The sequence below is a fragment of the Echinops telfairi genome, unplaced genomic scaffold (genome assembly GCF_000313985.2).
Source record: "Echinops telfairi isolate 266 unplaced genomic scaffold, ASM31398v2 ScPeMD7_7;HRSCAF=31, whole genome shotgun sequence".
NCBI lineage: Eukaryota > Metazoa > Chordata > Mammalia > Afrosoricida > Tenrecidae > Echinops > Echinops telfairi.
In genome coordinates, this window is record NW_022103904.1 from 19,907,278 (window position 1) to 19,913,759 (window position 6,482).

General features: G+C 37.8%; 1 pseudogene; it reads left to right on the forward strand.

Annotated features, from left to right (window-relative positions):
- The first annotated feature begins 1,042 nt into the window (after positions 1 to 1,042).
- LOC101662899 overlaps positions 1,043 to 6,482 on the forward strand; it is a 14,748-nt pseudogene continuing 9,308 nt past the window's right edge.

The window sequence follows — 6,482 nt, forward strand, 5'->3', positions numbered from 1 at the left end:
ATGGGGGCTGTCCCTTCCCCCACACAACTGGACCTGATAGACATTTATAGAGCTTTCCATCAAAACACAAAACACAAAAAAATTCATATTCTTCTCAAACCCACATGGCTCATTTTCAAGAATAGACCACATACTGAGACATAAGTCAAGCCTAAGTAAAATGAAATATAGATATTATTCAGACGTCTTTCGCAGATCACCATGCCATAAAGCTCTAGATTAATAAGAGGAAGTCTAGAAAAACAAAGGCAAAAAATTGGAGAATGAACAACAAATTCCTGTGACATGAATGGGTACAGGCCCAGATTAGAGAGGATATTAGAGAGTTTCTAGAAACTAATGAGAATAAGAATACAACATATCAAAACTTATGGGATACTTGGAAGGCAGTTATCAGAGGTAGCTTGATATCAATAAATGAAAAAAAAATAAGAGAAATGTATGACGGAAACGTTATCACAAAACCTCCAGCAACTAGAAGAGAGTCAACAGAACAACTCCTGCAATAGCAAAATGAAAGAAATAGTAAAAATCAAGGCAGAGTTAAACCAGTGAGAAGACAAAAGAACAATGCAAAAGATTAATACCCAAAAAAGCTGGCTCAATGAAAGGATCGACAGAATTGACAGACTGATGGCAAACTTAACCAAGGAAAGGAAGGTGCAAACATCAATAGCCAGGATGAGGGATGAATTAGGGGAAATCACAACAGACTCCAATGAGATTAAAAAGATAATCATAAAGTACTATGAAAGACTGTATGCTGATTAACTCAAAACCATGGAAGACATGGATATATAGTTGGAAAGAAAGTCCCTCCATAGATTATCCCAGACAGAGATCAAGAACCTAACAAACCCATAGCAAAAGAAAAAATAGATATGGTTATCAAGAAGCTACCAACAAAAAAGGTCCTCAGACGAGATAGCTTCACAGGAGAATTCTACCAAGCATTCAGGGAAGAGTTGACACCAATCTCCACAAATTATTCCAGAGCATAGAAAAGGATGGCAAACTCCAAAACTCATTCTATGAAGCCAGTATGACTTTGGTACCCAAGCAGAACAAGGAACCCACAGGTAATGAGAACTACAAACTGATATCTCTAATGAACATAGATGCCAAAATCCTTAACAAGATAATGGCCAATAGAACACAAAAGTATATAAAACATATCATCCATCATGATCAGGTAGGATTCATCCCAGGGATGCAGGGATGTCTTAACATTCAAAACTCCATGAATATTATACACCACATTGATAAGAAAAAGTATAAGAACTATATGATAATATTGATAGACACAGAAAAAGCATTTGACAACATCCAACACCCATTCCTAATTAAAACACTTATGAAGATAAGAATAAAAGGAAAATTGCTCAAGCTAATACAAGCTTTCTATGAAAAGCCAACAGCCAACATCATAGCCAATGGAGAAAAGATGAAAACAATCCCACTGAAAAAAAAGGGAACCAGACAAGGATGCCCCTTGTCCCCACTTCTATTCAATATCATACTGGAAGTCCTAGCTAACAACATAAGACAGCAGAAGGACATTAAAGTCATCCAACTGGACAGGAGGAGGTGAAACTATCACTGTTTGCAGACGACATGATTCTGTATATTGAAAATCCCAAAAGCTCCACAACGGGAGTACTTACAGCAATAGAGGAATATGGAAGAGTGGCAGGATACAAGATCAACAAACTGAAGTCTATTGGTTTGCTATATACATCAGACAGGATCATGGAAGAGAGGCTCAAGAAGGCAGCACCCTTCACAATAGCCCAGAACAAATTGAAGTACCTAGGAATATATTTAACAAAAAAACTAAAGACCTATACAAGGAAAACTACAAGACACTACTACAGGAAACCAAAAGCTACCTCCACAAATGGAAGAACATCCCATGCTTGTAGACTAGAAGACTCAACATAGTAAAGATGTCAATCTTACCCAAAGCACTTTCTAAGTTTAATGCTATTCTAATTCAAATACCAACAACCTTCTTCAAAGAATTGGAAAAACTGACCACCAATTTCACATGGAGAGGGAAGAAGCCCAGAATTAGCAGAGAGCTCCTCAAGAAGGACAGTCAGAGGACTCGCTTTACCTGATTTTAACACCTACATAGCCACAGTGGTCAAAACAGCGTGTACTGACACCATCCCCGACCCCCATAGCGGGGAAAATCAAGAAGGGAACATAACAGATCAACAACTGGAGCAAAGCCACAAAGCCCCTAAAGAGTCCTCAAAGTAGACTTCAGGCTAGTGGGAGAAGCTCCAAGAATTCCCCCAGAACCAGTGGGGAGAAAGTCATAAAGGCCAATGGACAGATATGTTATTATAGGCTTTATCTCTTTTTCTTTTTTCAATCGTTTGTTTTCTTTTTGTTTTGTCTAAGTCATTGTTGGTTTGCCTACTTATATAAGACAGGCATGAGAAACAAGCTCAAGGAGAAAGCAATGGGACCAACAGTTCCAGAGGGACCTGGGGAGAAAAGGTGGCAAGACAAGGGTGTGGTGAGCAAACAATGTCACAGACAGGGGAACAACTAGGGGATAAAATCAACAACACATTGAACATAGAGATCCTGGGGATGCTGGTTCAACAGCAGTCTAGCGGAGAGGAAGTACTAAGAGGTGGAAGTAGGGTGAGCGTGATGGTGGGGCAGGAGGAAGGTAAAAGGAAACAGAGGAATAACCTAGGAAGCAAATTTATGGATAGAGGTATAAACATAGGTGTGTACATAAGTGAATACATTAATCCACAAAAATAGAGGAATTGGCCTATGTACATATATTTATATGGCAATATACTAAAGTGGTGGACAGACTTCAGGCCTCTGCTCATACCCTCCCTCAATACAAGAACACTTTGTTCTAACAAACAGGCATTCTGTGATGCCCACCCTCCCAGCACAATCACTGAAGACAAAATGGGTGCATGAGCAAATGTGAAGAAAGTGGATGGTGCCTGGCTATTAAAAGATATAGCATCTGGGGTATTAAAAGCTTGAAGTTAAATAAGCGACCATCCAACAGAGAATCAACAAGCCGACATGGAAGAAGCACACCAGCCTGTGTGATCATGAGGTATCATTGGGACTGTGTAACAGGCATAGAAGACCCATAACAAATAACCAAACAAAAGCATATTGTTGAGAATGAGGAGAGGGGGGTCAGAGCAGAGACCCAAAGGCCAGCTGTAGACAATGAGACATCCTGCACAGAGGGGTCACATGGAAGGGATGAGTCAACAGGGGCACAATAAAGCACTGATAAAACACACAATATTCCTCTGGTTCCTGGAGGTTTCCTCACCCTCCACTATCATGACCCCAGTGCTGCCTCACTTCCGACTAGACCAGAGCGTGTACACAGGTATAGATAAGAAATAAGAGCTCACAACACACACACACACACACACACACACACAAGAGCTCACAACACAAGGAATCCAAAAACAAGAATAGGAATAGCAATATCAGAAGGGTAGGGGGCAGGGGGGGAAGAGGAGAGGACAAAAGGGGAACTGATCACAATGATCGACACATAACCACACACACAACCCTCCAGGGGGAAGAACAATAGATACCATGGGGGGAAGGGAGACAGCGGTTGGTGTGAGATATTAAAATAATAATAATTTACAATTTATCAAGGGGTCACAAGGGTAGGGGGATGAAAAAAATAGGAGCTAATACCAAGGGCTCAAGAGAAAGTAAATGTCTAGAAAAGAATGATGACAACATATGTACAAATATGCCTGAAACAATTGATGTATGGATTGTAATAAGAGTTGTAAGAGCCCCCAATAAAATGATCTTTTAATTTAAAATATTTTTAAATAAAGTAATCACAGAATATTATGAAAAAATTGTACTCCAACAATTTTGAATATCTAAAAGAAATGGATACATTTCTAAAAATGCATTGTTGCCATTGGTGGTCGTGCCATCAAGTCAGTTACAACCCATACCAACCCTACGCACAGCAGAAGGAAACAGTGCCAAGTCCTGTGCCATCCTCACAGTTGTTCCTATGCTTTAGCCCATTGTTGCAGGCACTGTGTCACTCCATCTCCTTGAGAACCTGTCTCTTTTTTGCTGCCCCCCTGCTTTACAAAACATGTCTGTGTTAGACAGGGTTCTCTAGAGAGACAACCAGATTGCTAGTAATTATAGATAGATAGATAGATAGATAAATAGGTAGATAGATAAATATATAACACAAGAAATGAACTGTTAAATTATATCCAGATAGATAGCTATATAATACAAGAAATGAACAGTTAAATTATAAAGAAATACAAATGGCTTAGTGCAACTCACTCCCGTGAGAGAGAGTTGTGAGACACTGGCAGTCCTTTGAGTCTTGAGAGCTAGCAGGTAGTCCCCTGTAGAGAGAGCTAGGCTATGCCAGCACACGGCAGCAAAGAGTAAGGCAGGTCACCAACCGTCAGCCAGGACACCAACTGTCAGTCCCCAGCTCCAGAAATGTACATTCTAATTCTCTGGCGAGGCAAGTCTTAAAGGGACCTCAAATTACAGCGACACAGTTCACAGGTTAGGTGTCCCACAGGTAGTGTAGCTTGCAAATTGAGGCACAGAACAAGCAAGACAGCTGCACACTGGTCCGATGGTCAAAGAGCAAGAGACAAGAAAGGCAGGCTCACCGAGCCATTTATCTCTCCGCCCTTCAATTAATCCCACATGTGTTTATCGGCCAGGTTGGCACAATAAACTATCTCAATGTCCTTCTCCATGGACTGGAAAAAATCTATAGGAGAGAAGCCTATAACATGAGAAGACATAGATCGAGTCTAAAAAAAACTCCCAACATTGAAAAGTCCAGCTCCAGATAGTTCCCCTGGGGAATTGTATCAGATGTTTAGAGATGAGTTAATATCAATTTATGTAAACTCTTCCACAATATGCAAATGGACAACATACTATCAAACACTTTTATGAAGCAACTATATAACTCTGGTACCCAAACCAGGCAAAGACATCATCAGAGTTGAAAATTACAGACCAATATTTCTCATGAATATAGATACCAAGATCTTCAATAAAATCCTAGCCAACAGAATCCAACAAAGCATAAAAAAATACATTATGATCAAGTGGGGCTCATACCAAATACTCAAGGATGGTTTAATATTAGAAAAACAATCAATGTAATTCATCAAATAAATAAAATAAAGGAGATTATATGATTATATTAATCAATGCAGAAAAGGCCTTCGATAAAATGCAATATCCATCCCTGATAAAAACACTCAATAAAATACATAAAGAAGGGAAATTTCTCCACATAATAAAAGCCATAGATGTGAAACCAATAGCCTACAACTCATTTAATAGAGAGAAATTGAAATAATTTCCTCTTCACACAGGAATTATGCAAAGTTGCCCTTTATCACCACTTTTAATTAACATACTGCTGGAAGTTTTAGCTAGAGCCACAAGACATCAAAAAGCGATTAAAGATACCCACATAGGCAAAGAAGAAACAAAAATCTCCTAATTTCCATACAACATAATCCTACATATAGAAAACTACAAAGATTCTATTAAAAATTGCTCTAATTGAAAATTTTGGCAGCATAGGTTATAAGATTAACATATGGAAATCCATTGGATACTTATAATCTTAAGGATAATGATACAAAAAAAGATACCAAAAGAACAATTACATTTATAATAACTACACAGAAGATAAAAATATTTAGTATTAACCTTCCAGAAAAACAAAAGATGTATATGAGGAAAATTGCAAAACACTCCTTCAAAACTGTAAGACACACAAATGTTATCATATTTCTGGATAGGCAGACTAAACATTGTGAAAATGTAAATATTACCAAAAATACTTTACAAATTCAATGCAATTCCAATCCAAATCCCACCATAATTCTTCAAAGAAATGGAAAAACTAATCATCAACTTTATATGGAAAGAAAACCAGGATAAATAAAACACAATTAAAAAATAAAAGCAAAAGTAATAAAAACAGCCTGGTACTAGTACAACGATAAATATGAAGACCATGTATGAGCCCCTAATAAAACTATTAATAAATAAATAAATAAAATGAAAATATGAAGACCAATGGATTAAAACTGAGAATACAGAAATGCAACCAAGTACCTATAGACACTTAAATTTTTATAAAGGACCAAAACACATTAAATGGATAAGAGATAGCCTTTTCAACAAATGGTGCTGGGAAAGCTGGCTCTTCGCCTGCAAAAGAATGAAATAGGACCCATCCCTCACACCATGTATAAAAACAAGCTCAAGATGGATCAAAGACCTAAATATAAATCATACAATTACTAAAAGCATCAATGAAAAAATAGGGACACATTTAAGGACCCCAAAATAAAGCATAAACACCTAACCGAACATAATGAAAAACATCCACACTACATCCACACTATATCCACACTATAGAAGACAAAAAAAAAAAA